At 39.3% G+C, this 24970-nt stretch overlaps 1 protein-coding gene and 1 long non-coding RNA gene across 7 annotated transcripts in view; one reads left to right on the forward strand and one right to left on the reverse strand.

Moving 5' to 3' along the window:
- Positions 1-2276, reverse strand: part of CUL1 (cullin 1) — an 84196-nt gene extending 81920 nt beyond the window's left edge. The window contains exon 1 of one of the 6 annotated variants that reach the window (XM_074267602.1): positions 2151-2276. The gene's annotated coding sequence lies outside the window, so the exon portion shown is untranslated. Of the gene's footprint in view, positions 1-317; positions 829-1553; positions 1736-1867; positions 1937-2021 lie in introns of those variants that run through there. The other 5 variants (XM_074267601.1, XM_074267603.1, XM_074267597.1 and 2 more) reach the window with 5 other exon arrangements.
- Positions 576-21995, forward strand: LOC141542905 (uncharacterized). Its single transcript, XR_012482268.1, has 2 exons — positions 576-850; positions 21670-21995. It is a non-coding gene; the product is annotated as an uncharacterized LOC141542905 (long non-coding RNA).
- The last annotated feature ends 2975 nt before the right edge of the window (positions 21996-24970 follow it).

A 24970-nucleotide genomic window follows, 5' to 3' on the forward strand; every position in this document is an offset into this window, starting at 1 on the left:
GGGAAAAGGCACAAAAGTTCATTCATGTATATACACACAGTAAAAGTTATTCTACTTTCTATAAAATCTTATTTTACTCTATAAACTTAAGATGTTACTTATATTAATGTGATTACAAATTATATATAGGATATCACAGGTCTTGGTGCAGTTTTAAGGACAATTCTAAATGCCCTGTACGTTGTGTGCCGTATAGACATAAAACAAAACGCTTAATAGAGTACTATTGTACACTTGTACTAAAGCTTTAAAGTGCTCCAACACTTTGGGGAAAGCCTGTTATATGTAACATAGCAAACAGCTTTTAAATAATATACCCAAAAAGAAGCTTAAGAAGGCTTCAAGTGCACTTCAACTGGGGCACCTCCTGTGGATGTCCATGCCCACGCCTACAGCCTGACGGGTTTCAACCATCGCTCAAGGCCTTGCCAGGGAGAGAGAGAGCGGAAAACCGGGCTCGGGGGGTCTGCACCTGACGCCCCCTCCTCCGCGCCGGGTTCGGAGGCTGCGGGGATCCCCTTCCGCGTGGCCAGAGGCGCCCAGGGCAGGTCACCCCCCGGTCCTCAGAGTCCAGCGGAGACGCCGAGCAGCTCGAGCAGGAGCCGGCAGCCTCAGTGTCCCCGGCGGGAAGCCGGCACACGCTGTTCCCTTCTTCCCTTCCCCCTAGGCCTCTGCCCTGGGGATGGGGGGGAGGGGGAACGCCGGGAGAACGGCCGAAGGTAACGACAATTATCGGATAATACTCAACTCCCGGGAGTCACAGCAAGAAAAAGGGCGGCCGACGGCAGGCAGGACCCGAGGACCCCCGGGAACAGGACGGGACTCTACGCGATCAGGAACCGGAAAACGGGTGAGATCTTCCTGCCCACCCTCCTCTTCCTCCTCCTCCTCCTCGCTGTCGCCCCCGCGCCCTCACACGCTAAAGCAGCTCTGGGGAGAAGGACCAGGCAGCCGAGCCTAGGGTGGGGAGAGCGCTGTCCCCGGAAGGAGGGAGGGGGGAATGAAGGAGACCCGTCCCCCGAGGCCAAGCACTAGGGCTCCCAGCCTGGCCCAGCCCTGCCCTTGCGGCGAGCCGAGGCCGAAGGGCAGCGAGAGCTTGGCGAGTCCCGGCAGAGGCGGCGGCGGCTACAACAACCAGAACGCGGCTGCCGCCGCCTCTAGAAGAAGGCCCTTTCCCCAGTGCGTAGTTAGGCGTCCGGTCGTAGCGAAGACCGGGTCTGGGCCGCGGAGGCCACAGGGGGTGACTCAGTACCTGCACTCCCAACCCACCACCGCCTTTCTTCCCTTTCCCTTTGCCGCCTCCCCTCCCCCAGCCCACCACGCACCTACACGAGGCCCCCGGCCCGGCCCTGCACCTCTCGCTTCCGCACACCCTTTCCCCAGCACCCGGCCGGGAGAGCCGGGCCCAAAGCTGGCCCAGGGCCCTGGCGGCGCCTGGCCCATCCCGGCCCAGCCTGGCGCCGCCTCGGTCACAGTCACTGCGACACCGCGGCTCCGGCCCGGGCCTGCTCCGCTCCCCCGGCCCCTGCCCCCTCCAAGCGGCCGAGACTCACCCGCATCTTCTTCCGGGCCCGAGGAGGCTCTGCCGGCGTCGCCACCTGCCCCACAGGGTCTCTAGCGCGGCTCGGTCCCCGTCCCGCCAAGGACTGACCGCGTACCACACTCCCAGGGGCCGCCCGGACTGGAGCTGCGTGCGACAGACACCCGCTCCCTCCTCCCCCTCCCCTCCCCCCCTGCAGCCGCCGCCGCCGCCGCCGCCGCCAGTCCCGCCCACCCTCCTGCCGCCGCCGCCGCCGCGCACCCTCCGCCCGCCCTCGCCGCGCTCCCTCCCGGCCGGGCCGACTAGTCCGCCTTGCCCATCACGCACTCGGCAAAGGGGGCAACCGCCGCGGACGCCATCGCCGGGGGCCAGGCCCCAGAGACAGCCCGGCCACCGTCTCCACGCTGCCGCCTTCTGCCCGGAGCCTTCGGGTTGGAGGTCACCCCCACCACATCCCAGCTTCCCGGAGACTAACACCAACCTGCCTCCTAAAATAAGCAGTAACTCCTCAAGTCAAAGGCTTCAGTTCTCCCTCCACGATGCTGCCCCCCAAAAAGAGCCGAGTTCCCACGATCCTAACTCCCCTCCCCCACACACCACAAGTGCGAACCTGCGGGGCCTCCGGCTGCAGCGCGCCGGCGGCAGCAGCAGCACAGCGCATCCGTCCGATTCCAGCCCGAGAGCAGTCGAGTCCTCCAGTTTGCTCCTCCCGGGCCCTCCTCCGCCAACCCGCCCCCCGCCCCATCCTGCCCTCCTCGAGGGAGGCTTAACTGCAGCCCGAGAGCGGGTCGGGAACCTGCGCTCATTAAGCGCCTCCTGGGCGCAGGGCTCGGCCGAGCTCTGCAGAAAGCCGGGGGCGGAGGGAGGGGGGAGGATCTCCTATTTAGGCTGTCCTCCGTGGGGTGCTGGCCTGCGGTCTCTAGTGGAGACTAGACTGCGAGCTCCTCGAAGGCAAGGACCGGGTTTTTGCTTTTCTTTGGATCCCCAGTGCCTAGCAGGCACACTGTCGGACCTGGCGCCTAATAAATGCTTGTTGACTTGCCGAAGCTAAGTTATTTGGCAAATTAAGAGCGGACTGGGGGAAGAGCCTTGAGAACAATAGAAGCATTTGTCCTGTGTCCTAGAGGCAGCGCGCACTTTGGTTCCCAGGAAGAACTGGGTTCAAGTGCTGCGTGGCCACATTCTAGTTGTGTGATACGGAGCAAATCACTTTCCCTATGACCACTAAAATATGACCTCCTGGCACTTCTCAAGTACTGCCTGACAGGTGCTGTGCTGCATTACTGAAGAAAATTTGTCCACCAGGAGTTTACAATCTCAAAGAAATCATGGAAGGTGGGGGAGTGGAAAAGAAATCCTAACTTCAATTTCATAGAGTATCAGGAATCTTTTTAAAAATCCCCATTTTCTTCCAATAGTTATTGTCAAAACCCAAATATTGAAATTATATTTAACAATTTTATCTGGCCAAATTTATTAGATTTGTGACAAAGTTCTCTAAATCGTTTATATTTGCTACCTTAAAACTTTAAGTAACGGTGCCGAATCACTCCGTGGTGGAAAGAGCACTGACTGAAAACAGAGGCCTGGGTTCAAATTCCTGCTGGGGCAAGCCACCTCAACACACAAGCCTGTTTCTTCTTGTATATTAGGAAGGATTAATCGCTTCCTGCTCTCGATTAATAATCTCAAATCAATGATGTGATATGTAAAGCCCTGAATTTGATTTTCATGAGTGGCTTGTGGCATGAATCACATTAGTTTAAAACCATACTTTCACTGGAGCATCTTGAATTCTTAATGCAAAATGGGAAACATGGATTACAACTAGTAATAAGAAATAGCACTTCCAAGGCAATCCCAATAGACTTTGGATAGAAAATGCCAACTGCATCCAGAAAAAGAACCTTGGAGATTGTAAATCAACACACACTATGTTCACTTTTTTTCTGTTGTTTTTTTTTTTTTTTCCTCTCCCATGGTTTTTCCTTTTTCTAGTTTTTCTCTCCCAGCATGATTCATAAAGCTATGTGTGTTAAAGATAAGTAAAAAAAAAAAAAAAAAGCACTTAAAACACTTTGAAAGATAATGATAAAAAAATGCTATCAATACTTAGAGAAAGAACCATACCTAAAAAAACCAAAAAAAACCAACTTAAAGTTTGTTTTTTAGTTTTTTTGGGGGGTGTCCTGTTTTATTTTGCAACATGACTTTAATGGAAATGTTATGCACTTCATTTGGGCTTTCCTAGTGGGGAGGGTCTAAAATTTTTAAATTTAAAACAAATTTTTTTACATTTGTATGTAACTAGGAAAAGAAAAACATTAAAGAAAAAAAGAAAAATAGCACTTAAAAAGGGGGTGTGGTAATTTGGAATCAGATCACCTATTTTAATTCATTTTACAGGAGCATCAGTGATTTTCTTAATCACCCTGAGTAGGTAATGTCAAAGGCAGGGCTAAAAACCCTATAACCAGGTCCCTAAACCACAGTTCTTTCCATCCAGCTACATCCCCTATTTCTAATTACTTATATATCACTGTTGTATCGCCCCAGAGGCATCCTCCTCACTGGAGAAGGAAAGGAAAAAGTATTCCATTGTTTCTTCTTTCCCTCCTTGCTACCTATGCTGCCCTTCTTGTATCCCCCAGTGCTTAACCCAGTATCTGGTACATAGTAATTGTTTAGTAAATGCTGACAAATACCATTCAATGAAGGATTTTGGAGGACTTTTGGGATTAAGAAGAGTTAGGAATGCAATTTCAGCCAAAGGCTTGAAGGATCCTGTTCAGCAGCAAACTAGGCTGAATTTCTACCCATAGGAAAGAGTGCCATTTACAGAAACAATCCCATTATCCTAGTACTTTCAGTTTATGTGATGCTCCAGGTCCCATTTCAGAAACTGGACCAATCTTTTGGTATCTAGTACTACAACTGGATCTATCTTACACATAAAAATGCAGGTTTAAAGGACCTCTGGAATCATCTAGCCTACCCTCCACCAGTCTCTGAAAGAGTAATTATATGACCACTAAAAGATAAGGATGTATACAATATATATCATTACAAATAATGTAGATAAAATCCCTCTATTTGGGTTCCTAAGAGATGGGATGTTTTTGGTCTTAATTTTATTTTATTTGCATTTCTAAATAGTTGAAAAAAAGTTTTTATTTAGTATGATGGCTTTTTGAAAAGGATTCTATTTCACAGTGGCTAAATTTCCCTTTTCCATGTTTAGCCACTTAATACAGCCCTCTAGACATATAAGAACAGGTACTTATCAGACCGTTCTTCTTTCACTAGTCATAGCACCCTCTTCTTCCAGTTCATTGAAAGAAGATGAATAGTTGTTAGGATTCTTACAAGGTACTAAATCAATGGAATTGATAGAGACAATGATTATGTACTTAGTACTTACTAGAGTTCTTTAAGATTCACACCTTTTAAGAGAGAATATATAAGCTAGGAACCTCAACCAGGATTGACTCCGGGAGATTCACAAGCCAGAGAGGGCAACTTAAGCTCTCGGAACCAAGACTACAGAAGGCATCTAAGAAAACTAGCCCAGCCCCAAGTGAAGGAGATAAGACTTTGAAGGATACAGTAAAGGATTTGGACTTTAATACCTGGCTGCATTTGGGGTGATTACACTGAACTGAAACTAAGACTGCTTCCAGAAGCCCCAAGAAACCTGTTCTCAGAGAAAATGACATTTTTAGAGAAGAATATTACAAATAGTAAACCTGGACTTTACTCCACAATCATTTGAAATTCACACCCATCTTCGGCTTCCAAGATCAATTGCTAATTTCATCAACCAATCCCAAAGCTTGGTCCTGCTACTTTCTATTTGACCTTATGCAAATCACAATCTCTCTGGGTTTATTCATCTGTGAAATTAAGTCGTTAGACTAGATGACTAAGGTGTCTTCAGCCTTCAACAAGCAGTCATTCTACTCCCTTCTCATCTTTCACTAATCATTCTTTACAACAACTATTTAAAACTCTCTTCACCCCTTCCAAAGCATTCCCTTTATCCACCTTCTCAGGTAAGAGCTTTCCCTCTTTAGAGAAAAAAAAAGGCAAATCACTAAAATCTTCTCTTTCATTTATCTTACATTACTCAGATAACTTCATTATTTTCTTTTTTTTTTCACCCTTATCTATCTTGAAAAGATTTTACATTAATTCTTTATCTTCTGTCTTCTCTAGGACATCATCTCCACCTTCATACCTCTAACTTTTTATCCTCAATTTCTTGCCATGAACTGGTTCCTTTTCTACTATGCACAAACATGGTTGTGTCCTTCATCTTTAAAAAAAACATCCTCCAATAATAGTTATAGATCTCTTCTTCTTCTAATGGTTAAACTAAAAAGACTCTATATAAAATTTTTCACTTCCTCTCCTCTACTTTCTTCTAACCATTTTTAATCTGGACTTTGACCCTACCCAATCTAAGTGAACTCTTGAATGCTATATATCCATCTTACCCATATCATGTCCTCTTATCTCTATTCACCCAGCCAGATCACCACCACCTCTCACTTGGACTATTTCAGTCTATTTGAACTCTCCCCTTCCCACCAGCTGCCAAAAAGATTTTCTATTTTGATATCTAATCATAGTACTGTACTCTTAGTCAATTGCTTGAATAGAGAGTAATAGGCCTCCAAGATCAGATATAAAATCTTAAGTTAAAGCTCTTTTTAGCTGGGCCTCTTCCAACCTTTCCAGTTTTATTATATTTTGTTCACTCCAAAAGAATATGAACTAGCTACAAGGAACCTATTCGCTATTTCTTGAACACAACACTCCATCTTCCATTTCTGTGTCTGGCTCTCTCCCCTGCCTATAATGTTTCCCTCTTCATCATTGCCTTTCTGCTCTTTAGTTTTCTTTGATATTCAACTCAAATACCCTTCTGTAGGAAGCCTTTTTCACTCCCACCATCCACTGGATCCCAATCCTAGTGCTTTCTCTTCTTAGATGACCTGCCATCTCCTCTACAAATGTGTATGTGCCTGCCTTGTTGTTTTATGTTGTCTTCATCTTTGGGACTTGACCTTCCTTTTTTTTTTTTTAACCCTTCTTTTGCATTCACAGCCTAGCACATAATGGAATACTTATTGACTGTTAGCTCTAAATATACACATAGCTAACTTTCCACCCCTCTACTCTGTCTTCTAATATCACATTCTTTGAGATTAGTTGAGAATAACCTGGGATTGTTCAAAGCACTAGCTAATTTCTGCTTTCTCTTTACCCCAATCCTAAATCCAGCTTATCCCAATTTCCTCCCATTCAGTTCTGAGCTCAGCTCATTGTCCTCAGTGACTGTCCAGAGTGGAAGTAAGGATGGAAGAACTCAATATAATACTCATACAGCTCTATGTCAAAGAATATTCAATAATCATTCTTCATTTATTTTTCATGCTTATATTAAACCAATATGTTTTAAATGATCATGAATTTCAGTGAGATGGTGAATTTCATTGGGAAATTCTTGTAAACATTCTGAAGCTAGATTCAATAATAATGTCATGTATAAACTGTAACATCAGGAGGCTATCACCATCCATAGCAGGGTCAGATAGATAGATACATAGATGTAGCAAGCTAGAATTATTTAAATAGATGTTTGTGTATATACATCTTAGATTATATTAGATTTTTGTGTGATGATATTTGAAAAGGGGATATTTTCATTTAAAATTTTTTTTATTCATTACCATTTTCTAACCATCTTACGTTATCTAAATCCTCTTTTCATATAAGAGTTGCTCCAGTCACCATGCTCAAAAAGTTATCAAACTGTGCATACCCTTTGATTCAGCAGTGTTACTACTGGGCTTATATCCCAAAGAGATTTTAAAGAAGGGAAAGGGACCTGTATGTGCAAGAATGTTTGTGGCAGCCCTCTTTGTAGTGGCCAGAAACTGGAAACTAGGCAGATGTCCATCAATTGGTGAATGGATGAATAAATTGTGGTATATGAGTATTATGGAATACTATTGTTCTGTAAGAAATGACCAGCAGGATGATTTCAGAAAGGCCTGGAGAGACATGAACTGATGCTGAGTGAAATGAGCAGGACCAGGAGATTGTTGTATAACTCAACAACAGTACTGTATGATGATCAATTCTGATGGATGTGGCATTTTCAACAATGAGATGAACCAAATCAGTTCCAACAGAACAGTATCCAACTGAACCAGCTACACCCAGAGAAAGAACTCTGGGAGATGACTATGAACCACTACATAGAATTCCCAATCCCTCTATTTTTGTCCACCTGCATTTTTGATTTCCTTCACAGGTTAATTGTACACTATTTCAAAGTCTGATTCTTTTTATACAGCAAAACAACTGTTTGGACATGTATACATATATTGTATCTTATTATATTTATATTTATATTATATTTTACTTGTATTGGTCAACCTGCCATGGGGGGAAGGGGAAAATTAGAACAAAAGGTTTGGCAATTGTCAATGTTGTAAAATTACCCATGCATATATCTGGTAAATACAAACTATTAAATTTTTAAAAAGCCTAAAAAATTAAAAAAAAAAAAGAAAAAAAAAAAAGAATTGCTCCAGTCTCCTAGCTCCCCTCACTTGTCATGACATTCTCTTTTTCCACTTTGTTGGGAGAAGAGGAATAGTGGAGATGTATGTATGTGTATATAACAAGATCCATAGCTTTAAAAAATGTTCTGGTAATTTTAATATAATTAATTTCCATTGTAATCATATATAATATATTGTTTTATTATATATACATCGAGTTCCATGATACAAACATTAAGACCAGTTGATGTATAAGAAATCCTTCTACCTTTTAGGTTCAGTGAAAGTAATCCTTCACAACAAAGTTAAGAACATTTGACAGTAGGATGACTCCTCGTTTTGTGCACTATTTGGCTTGATATCATAAAGGAATATTGTACAAAGTCATCTCTGTTATTTTAACAATCAAAGAATAGATACTGGATTAAGCACTGGGGGATACAAAAAGGGCAGCAAAGGGAGAAGCCTTTGTTCTACTTGAATAAAATGCTTTTTGTAATCAGCAAATCATAAAAGACAACAGAATCTTGTATTTGTGGTACCTTTTGGACAATTATGACCAGGATGGTACAATATTGTGTAGAAATTTGTTTGCAAAAGCCTATTCTTTTCTCTTATTTTCATTAAGGGCATTACCTTCAATGTGTTCATTGATTATTCTCATTAAAACGTTGACAAAATAGGCTTATTGTCCAGTAATTATTGATATCTTCTCAAGTACTATTCATTCAAAATTTTTCCAGTACTATATTGCCTCCTTCCATATATACAGCTTAAAAACAGATCTCTTAGTTCTTTCAAATTGTATATAACTATAGCATCTAGCATCTATCTCTGTAGATACTTGGTTTGGTACAATCGTTTTCAGCTTCATTAGTTATTATGCCAATATTTCAGCACTCATTTTCTTCCTACCTAGTTTGTTAATTTCTGAAGTACAATTATAGACTTGGGGCTGAAAGGGACTTTACAGGCTAGCTAGTCTAGTCTCTTTGTTTGGCAGATAAGTCCACTGAGGCCCAAGGAGGTGAGGTGACTTGTAAATTGTTCTCAGGAATAATTTGTAAACAACCTGATGTTCTAAATCTCTTGTCTTCTTTCTCATTGACTTTCATGACTACAACTATTTTCTCTGTCTATATGACTTTAAAATGCTTTGTTTAGGCCTATCCATGCCTCTGATTTCCAATAGCCTTTGCCTGTTCATTTCTTTTTCCTTTTTTTTTTTTTTTAATTCTAGATTAACAAATACCAAACAAAATTAGCATTTCCATATAAACAATAGCACAAAGATTACATAAAACTACAAATCTTTATTATGTTCAGTTTGTTTTAAAAAATATAATAATAAATTCAATATACAACTTTGAACTTGCTTTACATTTCCAATGTTGGGTGTCCTGACATTGTCCTGGATACAACTATGTTTTTAAAAAAATCTCCTGATAAAGACTATCTCCTGTGTCCTATTGCAGTGACTTTCTCACTCCAACCAAACTCCAGATATCTTTGCTCCAGATTCTGTCAGTTTTTCCCTCATAATTTAATGCCTCTCATGTCAGAAAAACATTTTCTCACTTACTACATTTATGATATTGGTAAAATACCTTAATATTTCTGGGTTCTTCTCCTGACTCTGTAGACTACCTTTTCTAACACGCTCCATTAGCCTTTTCATTCTAGATCTCCCTTCCCAGGAGCCTTTTCACTCTAAAAGATCATTTCTTGCCTTGTATTTCCACAGAATAGGGACCCTATTAAGTAGAGATGGAGAGAGTAACCTAGAAACGGCAGGAGGCTAGAAGTCATGAAAACACTGAATTGCATGTGACCAGCCCTGAGGGCTACATCCACATACCCTCCAGAGAGAAATCACCAGACCAGAGTATTGACCAGCACAGAGAAGGATGAAATAAGAGAGAGAGAGAGAGAGAGAGAGAGAGAGAGAGAGAGAGAGAGAGAGAGAGAGAGAGAGAGAGAGAGAGAGAGAGAGAGAGAGAGAGAGAGAGAGAGAGAGAGAGAGAGGAAGAGGAGCAACTGGGAAAAAAATGACAGTTAACAGCAATATGGTCATGTCACTGTTATTTGGGAATACCAAGAAGTTTTCCATTACAAGACCACCATCAGACCTTTGAGCAATATGATCTTCATTAAGAATTTCAACAATCCCAATTCTTTTCAGTTCTAAGCATCTTCTATCCATTACCACAGTTTAGCTTTTACCATTAATAGATTAGACTAATCCATTATTTCCTGATTTCCCTACTTTTAGGGAAAGTTAACCTGCTTTCCTTTCAGGTGAAATTTTCTAAAATGCTCTTTTCATCATATTATTCCCACGGACATGAATTGATAAGGGATTTGGTTCTCTAAGAATGAAATCCAAACGTTATATCTTGAAACTAGGATGTAATATAAAATACAATGGATCTGACATCAGAAGACCTATGTTCAAAAATTGTCTTATTGACTTTCTGTCTGTCTATGTACCCAAGAAGGAGAGGGCAAATCATTTAACTTCTCAGGGTCTCAATTTCCTCATGTGTAAAATGGGCATGATAATGGTTGTGGTTTCTATCTCTTTATCTAAATATGAACTATTCTTATAATAATAATCTAATATGCAAACCCTCTACAATAAGGTCTTCCTTCTTAAATTTATCTTACTTTATTTACTTCAATCAATGAACAAACATTTGTTAAGCACCTACTATGTGCCAGGTAACTCTTAAAGTTGCAGAAAAAGTGCTAAAAGATACAAGATCATAGCATATACATATATTAGTGTCTACAGTACAGAAAAAATACAAAAAGAATAAAGTAATTGTGAGAAGGAGGCTAGTCTTAACCAGGAAGATCAGGAAAGACTTCATGGAAAAAGGAACAGCTGAGGTTTGAAGGAAATCAGGAATTTCAAGAATCAGAAAAGAAAGACAGCATTCTAGGTATGAACAATAGGCTATGCAAAGACTCAGGAGATGGGATATCTTGTGTGAAGAATAGAAATAGAACTTTAGAGTGCATGGAGTAAATAGGGCATTTACTGAGTGGGGTTTGGGAAGGAGGATAGAAAGAGGAAGGAATGATATGATATTATCAACCCTGTGCTTTAGGGAGAAAACTTTGGCCACTGTTTGGAAAGTATAGTAGAGTGGGGAAAAGACTTAAGACAGACAAAAAAAGCAATCTACTGTAATAGTCCAGGCAAGAGATGAAGGCATGAAATAGGCTGGTGACTATGTCAGAAAAGAAAGGAAGAGACGTATATAGGAAATGAGAAATTTGGCAACTTACTGGATATGTGGGGTAAGTCAAAGTGAAACCAAGGATGATACTGAGGTGTCCAACCTAGGTGATTGGAAGGATAGTGATTCCCTTGATTGTAATGGGGGGAAAAGGGTGTTTTTTCTTGGGGGGAGGGGAGGGTGTGATAGTGAAGATATTGTTTTGTCATAGAGATACTGAGTTTGAATTTTACAAGTCCAAAGAGCATTTGATGATGTGAGATTAGAACTCAGGAGAGAGACTAAGACTGCGCATAAAAATCTGAGAGTTATATGCATAGAGATGATCATTGAACCATATGATACAATGCCATCACTAAGAAAGTATAGAGAGAAAAGAAAGAAAAATCCAGGCGTGACATATTTGATCCATCAAAGGAAACAGAGAAGGAACAGGCAAAATGTATAGGAAGAGTGAGCCGTGTCCCAAAAATCCCAGAAAGGAGAAAATATCCAAGTGGAGAGGATGGCTGACATATGGCAAATGTTTTTGTTGTTTAATCTTTCAGTTGTGAACTACTCTCTGTGACCCCATTTAAGGTTTTCTTGGCAAAAATACTGGAGTGGTTTGCCATTTCCTTCTGCAGATCAGGAAACTGAGGTAAACAGGGTTAAGTGACTTGCCCAGGGTCACCCAGCTAGTGCATGAAGTTAGATTTGAACAAGGGAAGATGAATCTTCTCGATTCAAGGTGCTCTTATCTACTGTGCCACCTAGCTGCCCCTGGGCAAATGCTCCAGAAGTAGATAAGGATGAGAATGGAGAAGTCTTTAGGTCTGGCCATTAAAAGGAGAGAACAGTTCAGGTGAGTGCTGCTGTTGGAAGTGAGAAGAGATGGAGGGGAGGTACCTTGTGCCTTTTTTCGAGCTTTGGCTGAGAAAGAAAGGAAGATAATGGATGAGAGCCATCAGGGATCTATGGAGGGCTTTTTAAAACTTGGGGAGAGTTGAATATTTTAGGGAGAAATAGATTGAATATTAGAAGTTTTTGATAGTGCGCTCAATCTCCCAAAGAAGATTAGAGGGGATAGAATTAAAGGATACATTTAGAGGGTTTGCCTTGATGGAAGTTAAGAGTCAGTTCATCACCAGACACTGAAGTAAAGGCAGAAATAGTAGGGATGATATCACAGGGTTATAGATGAAGAAGAGGGGAGAAGAGGGAGCTCATATCAAATGACTTCTATTTTCTCTGTAAAGTACAGACAAGATCCTCAGCTGAGAGAGTGGGTGGAGAGGTTATTGTGGGAGACTGAGGACAGAAGAAAGGATTGGAGTAGCTACTGTGCTGAACAGGATAGAAAATCAGTTAGAGAAGTGTAAAAAGACTGCTTTATTTGCATCTCCATTGAAATTAGACAAACTCACTTTTATTAGATGGAGTCAATGCCCTGGAGTGACTTCCTCAGGCTTTTGTTCAGCAGCACATTCGAGTAGTGATGGAGGAAGAGAGTGGGAGTAATACATGTTGGAGTTTGGCCAGACATGTGTGGCAACAGGTCTAGGAACTTAGGGATCTGAAGGTAGAGGGTGATAAAAAAAAAAATTGAATTGATTCACCAAATGGGAGATTAAGAAGATTAAGAAGGAAAGAGAGTGTAGCCAAAGCACAGGAAGAATATTGAGGGATAGAGGAATTAGAGGTTTGGGAGGAAGAGGAAATAGGCAATGATGGAATGATAGGGGAGCTTTGTTAGTTTAAGAGATTTGAGTCCTTAATCAAAGGACTGTATGTAACTGAAGTGGAGTGGACATGGAAAGGACATGACTGAAGAATTATGAACTCTGCTCTATCCAGGCCACAAATTTTTCTAATTCATTCCTTTGCTCTATCCACAGCAAAGACATAAAGTTTGTTAAACTGATTCGAATTCCTTCACTATTAAAAGCCATTTACCCTTATCTCCTCAATTTGTCCACTTCCTTGAAAGCTCAGTATAAGAGATTATCAGATGGGAGTCAGAGGATGAGAGGTGGTGAGGAAGCTATTTGGTTTTTTGTGGGTTTTTTTTTTTCATGTGTGACTATATATTTATATACACAATACATAATACACATTTTAACATGTATACATAAATACATATATTTATGCATATGTAAATACATATACATATTATACCTTACAAAGGTATATAAGTTGCCAATGAAAGAGCTATTGGCCTACGGTAAATGAAACTGATTATAGTGAAAAAAAATAATTATCGTCATTCACATTCCTACCATTTATATTTTACATGATACTTTCTTTAAAATAGCCTTGTATTATAGGCTGGGTAGGCTTTTTGATGGCTATTTTACAGAGTAAGAAACTTTCTCAAAATCAGTAATATACCCAGTCTCATATAGTTAGGAAATAGTTGATGAAAAAATTCAAAAACAAATCTTTTGACTGTGATTCCCCATCTTTCCATCACTCCATGACTAAATGGTGCTATTGGTCTAAGCCTTCCCTGAAGAGAAGTAATTTTTTAAATTAATTTTTATAATTATAACATTTTTTGACAGTACATATGCATAGGTAATTTTTTTTTTTTACAACATTATCCCTTGTACTCCCTTCTGTTCCGAATTTTTCCCCTCCTTCCCTTCGCTAGATGACAGGCATTCCCATACATATTAAATATCTTATAGTATATCCTAGGTACAATATATATGTGCAGAACCGAATTTTGTTGTTGTTGTTGTTGTTGTTGCAAAGGAAGAATTGTATTTGGAAAGTAAAAATAATCTGGGAAGAACAACAAAAAAGAAAAAAAATGCTCACAGTTTACACTAATTTCCCAGCATTCCTTTTCTGGATGTAGCTGATTCTGTCTGTCATTGATCAATTAGAATTGGATTAGCTCTTCTCTATGTTGAAGATATCCACTTCCATCAGAATACATCCTCGTACAGTATCATTGTTGAAGTGTACAGAGATCTCCTGGTTCTGCTCATTTCACTCAGCATCAGTTGATGTAAGTCTTTCCAAGCCTCTCTGTATTCCTCCTGCTGGTCATTTCTTACAGAGCAATAATATTTCATAACCTTCATATACCATAATTTACCCAACCATTCTCCAATTGATGGGCATCCATTCAACTTCCAGTTTCTAGCCACTACGAAAAGGGCTGCCACAAATATTTTGGCACATACAGGTCCCTTTTCCTTCTTCAGTATTTCCTTGGGATATAAGCCTAGTAGTAGCACTGCTGGGTCAAAGGGTATGCATAGTTTGATAACTTTTGGGGCACAATTCCAGATTGCTCTCTAGAATGGTTGGATTCTTTCACAACTCCACCAATAATGCATCTGTGTCCCAGTTTTCCCATAGCCCCTCCAACATTCATCGTTATTTGTTCCTTTCATCTTAGCCAATCTGACAGGTGTGTAATGATATCTCAGAGTTGTCTTAATTTGCATTTCTCTGATCAATAGTGATTTGGAACACTCTTTCATATGAGTGGAAATAGTTTTAATTTCATCATTTGAAAATTGTGTTCATATTCTTTGACCAGGAAGCTATTTGTTAATCTAAAAGTAAAGGTGAAGTCTGCTGAGACAAAGAACTTTGCAAATTTTACCAAGGCTGATGATCACTTCTCATTCCTGTTGACTACAGTGAACACAAATGAACAGTGCTGGAAATCATCTAGAAAACCTTATTGTTAATTAAGATGTCAAGGCCCCAAACTAAATCTTTTAAGAACATAGTGGTTGGGTGTTTTGTTTTGTTTTGTTTTTTAAATCAATGCTGTCCCATGAAACAAGTAGACTGGTATAATCAATTTTGCTCTAACTTGTGTTTTAAAAATACAGATGGAATTGATGGGTTAGGGAATATTTTGAATATAACCAAATTTTGAGTTTGCTTTTGCTCAATCTCTCCTCAGCAAGAATTGGCAGAAAATGGTACCACTTCACAATAACTCAAGCTCATTTATAGGCTCATTTATAGAGGAAAACATCAGGTCGTAGTCAAGACAAAGTGCCATGTTTACTGTATATCTTCTACAGCTGTAGGAATTGTAGTTGGAGAAGGCTTCTCATCCTCATCTGCTTTTGACCTGGCCTTTGCCTGGGACATCTAAGCAGCAGCACAAAGCTTTTGAGGAGTGAACACTATTACAGTGTTTGTGTTTTACCTAACCACTTAAAATGTATAAAATTATGCTGCTGTTTATTTTTACTAGGTTCCTTTTTCTTTTATATGTCACTGATGAAGTTTTTGAAATTTGTGCCCCAGTTCCACTTTCCCAAAAGCTCTTTTTGTATGTGTGATTTTGTATGATGTGATAATTAGGGGAGAATGAATATTTTGAATTATGGCAAAACTGGTAGAACAATTAGGTAAAGAACCAGGCAGATATATCTTTCTCCTCAAAATCTTCCCCTCTTCAATGACCAGCAAGATGAAAATGACCAGCAGGAGGAATACAGAGAGGCTTGGAGAGACTTACATCAACTGTTGCTGAGTGAAATGAGCAGAACCAGGAGATCATTATACACTTCAACAACAATACTAGATGAGGATACATTCTGATGGAAGTGGAAATCTTCAACATAGAGAAGATCTAATCCAATTCCAATTGATCAATGATGGACAGAATCAGCTACACCCAGAAAAGGAACACTGGGAAATGAGTGTAAACTATTAGCATTTTTTTTTGTTTTTCTCCCCAGGTTATTTTTACCTTCCAAATCCAATTCTTCCTTTGCAACAACAACAACAACAAAAATTCGGAACAGAAGGGAGTACAAGGGATAATGTTGTAAAAAAATTACCTATGCATATGTACTGTCAAAAAATGTTATAATTATAAAATTAATTTAAAAAAATTTTCCCCTCTTCTAAACTCTCTTATTACTATTGAAGTTACCACTATGTTTCCAATCACACAGGCAATTACTAACCAATGGATCATCTTCATTCTCCCTTATCTCACTCATGAATACATATGTTCTCATTCTTATTTTCCAGATGTTGAATATGAACAGTTTTAAGAGACTTGCCAAAGTACAAAGTAAATAAATGATGACCAGGGTGGGAATATTGCAAAGTCTTTCTCTAATGTCCAAACTCTGAACTTGCAAGTGACCCATATATATAAGCAATTCACCCTACCTCAGTTGTGTTCTCCTTTTCCCCACAGCCAGAGTCTCCCATGCCACTGTTTTTAAAGCTGTCTAAAATGAAAACAAATGAAAACAAAATTTGGAATTTTAAAATAATCCCTGGACTCATAGATAGAAGGAGAAAAAAAAAAGCTTCAGGGAGCTGAGTCCAAGACATATACAGGCAAAACTTATCTTTGTTTTGGTTTGTTTTACATACTATCTGACTTTTTGTTTCAACCTCCTTTAGTTATAATGCCTGAAATTCCACCAATTAGAAATTAATTTGGGTTAAAAAGTAAATTAAAATAAATATACAAATGCTTGCAGTTGAGGTAAAAAACTGTCAGGCAATCACATATTAATGTGACCATATAGTGGGACTGCTTTCCTCTTAATATCTTGTTAAAATCCATGACATTTCAAAAACAGAACCTTGATGGGGAGTGAAGTGGGTGATTTATAAGAGGGTGTTCCTTCAGGAATAGGTCAGGTTGGATGGGTTGCTGAAATATGAGGCTGAAAAGAGTGTAAATTGTACTTCTATGTTTGAATGGAGTTAAATAAGAAGTGGGAGTAGGTAAAGAAAAGAACATAGAGGGAATAGAAAGATGTCAGGGATTCATTTTGCCAATTTCTTAATTTTTTCCAAAGCCAGACAACTGGTCCTATGGCTAGAAAAGGAGAAGAAATACCTATTCCTTCTATTCTTAATCTTCGTTATTATATGGTCCCTTACTTCTGGAATCAGAATAGAACCTGTTAGTAACAGTACTATAGTGCCATATATATATATATATATATATATATATATATATGTATATATATGTATATATATATATATATATATACATATATATACATATATATATATATATATATATATATATATATATGCCTTATACCTAAATCATTGATGATTCTAAGGAGAATCCTATCAAATCCTATCAAATAAATGAGATAAGAAAAGCTGGAATACAAGCTCATATGTAGATCAAAGTATATAGATCCAAGATTATAGAATTTACCCGGGCTTGATCCTTCCTCTTAATCACTGAATGTCTTATTTGCCTGAGAAAATCCTATCCTCATTCCTTGTTCCACTGCCACCTTTTCATCGTTCTAAAATGGGGCTTAAGTTATATGGTTACTTTTTTTTTTCATGCATTCTTTGCTTTGTAATGCCTTTAGACTATGTCTTGGATTGTTTCAAGTTTTTATTGACAAAAATTTGAGTATACACTTCAGTCATGAGTGATGAAGTGTATTTTCCAGGTCATATTAAAATTGTGCCAATAACTTTGCAATTTATTACCACATATTTTGCTTAATCACTTTTTCAGAACTATGATATTTAAAGGATGTAAATAATGAATTTAAACCATTTCCATTCATACCTTTGGAGTTCCTTGACCTATAAACTGAATTGCTTTCATACCTACATGCTCACTTTAGGCACAGAAGAACAAATATAAAATCAGCCACAGTTCTCGGGTAAACACTTAGCAATTAACCATGGTCTGATACTACTAGTTCAAAATTTACCATCACTAATTTTCCCCAAGAGATGTTAAGTACAAAACACGTTGTTTTGTTACTCTCTGATGTCCTTCTCATGTAATATTTAATGTTATAGTTCTTTGTGCTTTGTATTTTGTCCCTCTCCTAGATTGTAAGTTTCTTGAAGGCAAAAATTCTGTCTTACCTGAATTTTATAACTCTCCTAGGTCTATTGCATCATTCTGTACAGAAGAGCCATTTAATAAATGCTTATTGTAATGTGCAAAATTCTTTTGTCTCCTCTCTCTCTCTTCTCTCTCTCTTCTCTCTCTCTTCTTTTTCTCTCTCCTCTCTCTCTTCTCTCTTCTCTCTCTTTTTTCTCTCTCTCTCTCTCTCTCTCTCTCTCTCTCTCTCTCTCTCTCTCTCTCTCTCTCCTCTCTCTCTCTCTCTCTCTCCCTCTCTCTCTCTGTCTCTCTCTGTCTGTCTCTCTCTCTCTCTGTCTCTCTCTTTTCTCTCTCTGTCTCTTTCTGTCTCTCTTCTCTCTTCTCTCTCTCTGTCTGTCTCTTTCTGTCTCTCTTCTCTCTCTCTGTCTGTCTCTTTCTCTCTTCTCTCTCTCTCTCTCTCTCTCTCTCTCTCTCTCTCTCTCTCTCTCTCTCTCTCTCTCTCTCTCTCTCTCTCTCTTCTCCTCCTCCCTTATTCTTTTTATCCTTCTTCCCCCTTTGTTAGAGGCATTGGAGGCTAAGAGTTTAGGTAAGTTGTTCACTACTTCCAAAGACTGAACATTCTGAAATCAGAAGAATTATTTCCATGTTATGGTGTTTCTGAAGACTTGGTCTGAATATTAAGCTGTTGATATTTCTTTTAATTTACAAGTTCATTGACATCTCTACCCGTTCTGTGTAAGACTTCAAAGCACATGCTGCTGTTTTTGCTAACCAAAATAGCTAGTCCAGGGGAAGCACTTAAAGGACCTGTGATTTCTTTGTTGTGATTTCATTCAGTACTGATTTTGACTCCAGGTATAGATGATATCTCTCAATGTTGGGTAGACATACTTAGAAATTTAGTGTAGCCCCAATTCTCATCTTGCAGCCAACTAAGTTAGGAACCTTTATGAACTTACCAAAGCCAGTCCTTAAAAAACATATAAACCCATATTTTAAGCCTTTCTAATTTTCTATGGCTTGTAGTGTTGTCCTCATAACAACCCTGTGAGGTAGGTGCTATTATTGTTCCCATTTTAAAGATGAAGTGAGGCAAACAAATGTTATAGTTCCCAGGATCCCATATCTGGTAAGTATTTGAGGCCTGATTGGCAGTTGTTCCTCCCCCCAGACTCAGTGCTCTCTTTACTGTGCTGTGTAGCTCCCTAATACAGTTGGTATTGTTCAGTTGTTTTTCAGTCGTGTTGGCCAACTGATGCCATTTGGGGTTTTCTTGGCCAAAACAAATAGGGAAACTGAGGCAAACAGGGTGAAGTGGCTTGTCCAGAGTCACCTAGCTGGTAGGTGTCTGAGGCTAGATTTGAAAACAAGAAGATGAGTCTTTCTAATTCCAGGCTCAGTGTGCCACCTCACTGATATATACACACACATAAGTACATATATGTATACATATATACTTGCATATATTATACACACACACACATATATGAATAGGGATCATTGGAATCAGAAGCTCCCTTTCCTAATGTAGGACTACAATTGGTTTGTATCTTAGAGTTACCTCTGAAGCAATGAAGTCATTTGACTTGTTGAAAGGCACATACATAGTATAAGCAATATCGTACTTTGGTCTTTCTGATTTGGACACTGGCTTTCTATCTCTGACCATGCACATTGCTTTCTGCACAATATGTAAATAATTGTTAAGTATCTACACAGTGGAACTTTAGTGATGGCATGTAAAATTTTAAAAGTTCAGAAACAAGTATCTCAGATAAGAAAAAGAAGGTGCAAGTAAATTCTAAACCAGGAAATACTTCTTGACTAGTAAAGAAAGGGCTGTCTGTACTTTGATCATACCAAAGGGACTAGCAACGAAATATAACTGATTTTGAGCCATGAACCCTTTATGCTGTCTCTGTAGGGTGTCTAGAGGTCAAAATAAAGTGATTTTTGTCCCATGCTTTGCAGTGCCTCAATTGGTTTATGAAACACAAGAAGGCAGGTTTTATGGCAGTTAACTACAATGTGTTTCTTGAGCAAGCATTCTTAAAGCTACTTGCTGACTGACCTACTTTTCTCCCCAGCTGAATAGGCTATGCTAAAACTTACACATGGGACTCAATGATGGGGAGCAATGCCATATAAGAATTTTAGGGTCTGTCTCCACTAGCACGGGAAAGGGAGAAAGATCATCTCATCCCCTCTTAATAAGGGATGCCTTGCTGGAGTTTCAGATGCTTGGCCAAAATAAGAGAAGAGAAGCATGGGATGGGGATGGGGATGGAGAAGAGGTACATAAGAGGCCTAAGTACTCTGGTAGATCACAAGCAAAACTAGAGAATAAATTTGAGTAAGGTGGCAAAAATGGGAAAGAGTAACCTCTCTTCTTTCCTTGGGTGCCTAAGGGACCTTAGCTAACAAGTTGTCAATTGAATGGTAGAAAAAAGTTTCATATGCAGAAAGCTTATAAAAATCATAATACATAAGCATGAATAGTTTATATTGTATTTCCATTGGTCAAAATGCAATAGTTTTTGGGATATTTTAATGCTTCAAGTAACTGATTTGTAAGGATTTCTCATCCCTTCTTGATTTAGATTGCCACGTCTCTATGCTTTAGTGTGGTAGTTCTCAGTTTAGGCCAGGCCCCTTCACCTTTTGCCCCCTGACTCTTTTAGAGAGTTTCAGTCAAAACTATTTTGGTATTTTAATTTCTAATTTGGAAAATATGAATGCATCTATAACTCACATAAACAAAGGCTCTTGTGAAGAGTTCCTCAATAATTTTCAAGAATGTAAAGGGGTCCTGAGACCAAAAAGTTTGAGAACTACTTTCTTAATAGAAGGTCTAAATGGTCTCCACATATTGCTGTCCTGAAAGAATTCATTTCTGAGTAGTTAAGCCCCTGTTTATGGGCCTCTCTGAACTCATTCAGATTAATTTCCAGATAGCCCAGCTTATACCTTATACTTTCAAATGTTATAAACTTCCCTTCCATCTCCATTTGTTGAAATTTTTCCTTTTTTCAAAGCCCAACTCAGATACCATCTTCTGCATGAACCTTTCCCTACTCCTCTGTAGATGTGTCGTTCTTCTGGTCCTACTAGTTGAAAACATTTTTTTCCATCTCAGGTTTCTTGTGGTATTGTAAAAGGGTCAGAGATGCTGGGAAGCTTACTTCTGGAAGAGTCTCGGAGTTAATGGAAATGCTTTGAAAGACCATGTGCAAAACCTTCTGTAACTGGTTCCAGTTGTGTAATCATGGAATGGGAAGCCTTTTCTAGCTACGTTGTCACATGGGACACAATGGGGAGTCAGCCTTTGCCTAGCTTCTTTGGCCGCCTTCTGGAGAACTTGAATTCTTTACTCATGGTTTATGATAAAAAAAACAAAAACAAAAAAACAATGATGTAAGGGAGAAAGACCTTCTCCCTTCTGAGTTCACAGACTGTGAAATAGGTCTCAGCCTTTGACCTCAGAGTTTATTTATTTATTTATTTTCTCTTTAGGTAAAGGGATTGGATCTCTAAAACTCAAAGATCAGAAGGCTACTTGGAGTCCAAGTTTTGTAATTCGTTTAACCATACCCCAAGGACCAGTGAATGATCTGGAGTAACCTTTGGGATCCACCTCCGGAGAACTTGAGCTAACGATCTATTAGGCATTTATGCTACATGTGGAAGTGAACTTGGTGGGACCAAAGTAGATACTGAGCTAAGAGTGAGCCTACTTTCTTCACAGATCAAGGTGGAAGTTTTTATGCCCAAGGAATTGGGGAAAATGTATATTTTGCTCTTGCTATAGTTTTGAAGTAAATATACCTTTGCAAAAACAATTTCATGTTGTGGTTAAATGGAACTAGGGCTCTACTTCCTGGCACCCAACACCTGTGGGGAGGGGAAGGAAATATAATCACTTGGGACTCAAGCTTATGATTATCGACAAGAAACTCCCTCCAAGAAATTTTCCCCTTAGAACCCTTAATGGAAGATCTGACCAGCCTGGCTCTGGGAGAGTGAACCAGGAAATAATTGTTCCCTGACTCTCTTTTACCTCTAATGTTTTACCTTGTATACTGGGGTGTAAACAGTCGGCTCCCTGGTGCTCCAGCTAGAGCACTCCTCCTGGATTGTTGAGACTATTATCTTAGATGAACATTTTAAACTTTGGAGATAAACTTGTGAATCTAACAATTTGGGAGCTCCCATGTCCTCAAAGGACAGGATATTCCCTATATACAGACAGTGCACTTTGGAAGGATCGTGCAACAACTACTCCAGCGCTTCTTGGAGAAGATGAATGTTGATTGGCAGGAGGATGTATCCAACTGCTGGCCTTGTGTGCCAGATGATGTAGACCTGAAGGGATCTATTTCCAGAGTGTAAAGTCAAGATGAAGGTGAAATGCAAATTTCTTTGCCAAGAGCTTTAAAATTTGAGAAGTGATTATACTAAATAATTGCAAAATATAAATGCGTACTGTAAATTCTAATTTAAAAAAACTTCAGTAATGAGTTATTTTGAGGAAGTTACACCTCATCTGTCCAAGTTAAAAAAAAAACAGTAAATTAAAAAAACCTACCTGTTTTTATCATAATAACAAGGGATTATTATTCAATAGAAGAATTATAGTATCCTATGTGTCAGGTGTTGTGCTAAGAAATATTGTCTCATTTGAGCTTCATAACAACCTTTCCAGGGAGGTGCTATTATTATCTCTCTATCTTACAGCCGAGGAAAGTATAGGTATCCCTTCCTCATCTTGACTTTCCCCAAACTTCTCCAGAGTTCCGACTCTCTACACATCATGGTTTCAGTATATCACTAGTCAACATAATTAAATGGGAATTTTGGGGAGAGTTTTGCAGAAGCCAGAAATGACAGGGGAAGGTCAGAAGATGACCCAAAGCTTATGACCAAATACTTACCCCAGATTTTACAATAAGGTACTGTAAATGCCTCATAAAAGAAGAAAAAAATTCAGACTTCTGGTATGAAGGGAGGGCCAAAATTTTTTTTTTACATATCTTCCAGATTGCAGAGACATCAGATGTGGAAGGGATAACTGTAAATCAGACCTATTAAATGACTTGCTCAGGGGCACACCTCTATTACATGTCTGAAGCAGGATTTGAATTCAACTCTTCTGACTCCACACCATTGCTCTGCTATATCACTTAATTGCCTCTAGGTAGGAACATTATGAAATAAAAAGAATAATATGAGGTAAAACCAGAAAGGTAGGTGGGATCCAGATTACAGGTGACCTATTACTTTATTCTAGAAATAATAGAGAACCTCTGAAGACTTTTGAGAAAAGAAGTATCATGATAAAATCCCTATTTTATATAAATTTAGCAAATGAGTGAAGGATATATTGGGTAGAGAAAGTACTAGAAACAGGAAACACCAATTAGAAGGCTGTCAAAACAGTCCAAGAGAAAGGTGATGGGAGCCTGAACTAGGTTAAAGGTCGCAATAGTGAAGGGAAGGGGGGAGATATGGAAGATGCTATAAAGATAGGACTAATAAAATGGGGTAAATGAGGTGACAGTGGGGAAAGGTTTGAAAAAAGAAACCTCAAGGATGATGCCAGTGCTATAAACCTGAATAACTGGAAGGATGATGATGCCCTCCAGTGAAAAACTTTTAGAGAGAAAGGGCTTCAAAGGGGAATACAATAGATTTGACTTCAGTCATAAGATAATTGATCTAGAACTGAATATCTATTCCTTCATTTTATTATTTTTATTTTTTTGCTGAGGCAATTGGGGCTAAGTGATTTGCCCAGGGTCACACAGCCGGGAAGTGTTAAGTGACTGAGGTCAGAGTTGGATTCTGGTCCTCCTGACTTCAGGGCTGGCAGGCTATCCACTGTGCCACCTAATTGCCCCATAATCTTTCATTTTACATATGAGAAAAATGAGGACTAGAGAGAGTAAATGCTTTCTTTATCCAGTGTCACACAGGTAGTCAGTGGCAGAGCTGGAGTTTGGAATGGCTACTGAACATACTTGTGATGTCCACTAGGCAAATGCAGGATTGAGGTTCAGGGAAAAGAGATTAGGTCTGGACACACACACACACACACACACACACACACAAATCAGAATCTCCAGAGAAGAGAGAAGAAATGGGAAAATCCATGGGAAATGCCTATTGCACATTAATAGGAAGAGTACCCTCTAGCAAAAGAGGTTGAAGAAGAAAGATCAGATAAAAGCACAATTAGGAGAAAACAGTGCTAGAGATAGACATCTGTTAAGCACTTACTATGTGCAATGAGCTGGGCATATAGAGAAATGAGACAGTCTTTATCTTTAAGAAACTTATAAGTCCAGATACCAAAGTTTATGTATTTTACTCATAAGAGAATTTCTTAAAACTTTAGTCATCACTTACTTATACTTATTTACCATAGTTCTTAATTATTTGATTTGTTGATTAATCAGATAACCTTAGTTATTTGATTTCCAAGGCCCCAGTAGATTGGAAGCAGTAAATTTAAAGGAGAATGACAGTTTACTGAATAATTGCTATTGCTATTGATGTGTATTTGTTTTTATATTATTGATGTGTCTGATCCTTTGGAATGGATGAATCTTCCTGACTTTAGGCCCAGCATTCCATTGACTATGCAATCTAGCTGCCCCCATTCATATTGATAATTGAATTATTAAGAAAAGGATTTATTAATTTGACATTTTATGTTTAGCAGGTAGGGAAGTATATAACACATGTTACACAGGCTTCCTTTCAGATGGCTAGCTAAAAGAGTTCTGATGCTTAAAAAGGTAACTGTAGTTATCCA

The sequence above is a fragment of the Sminthopsis crassicaudata genome, chromosome 5 (genome assembly GCF_048593235.1).
Source record: "Sminthopsis crassicaudata isolate SCR6 chromosome 5, ASM4859323v1, whole genome shotgun sequence".
Lineage (NCBI taxonomy): Eukaryota > Metazoa > Chordata > Mammalia > Dasyuromorphia > Dasyuridae > Sminthopsis > Sminthopsis crassicaudata.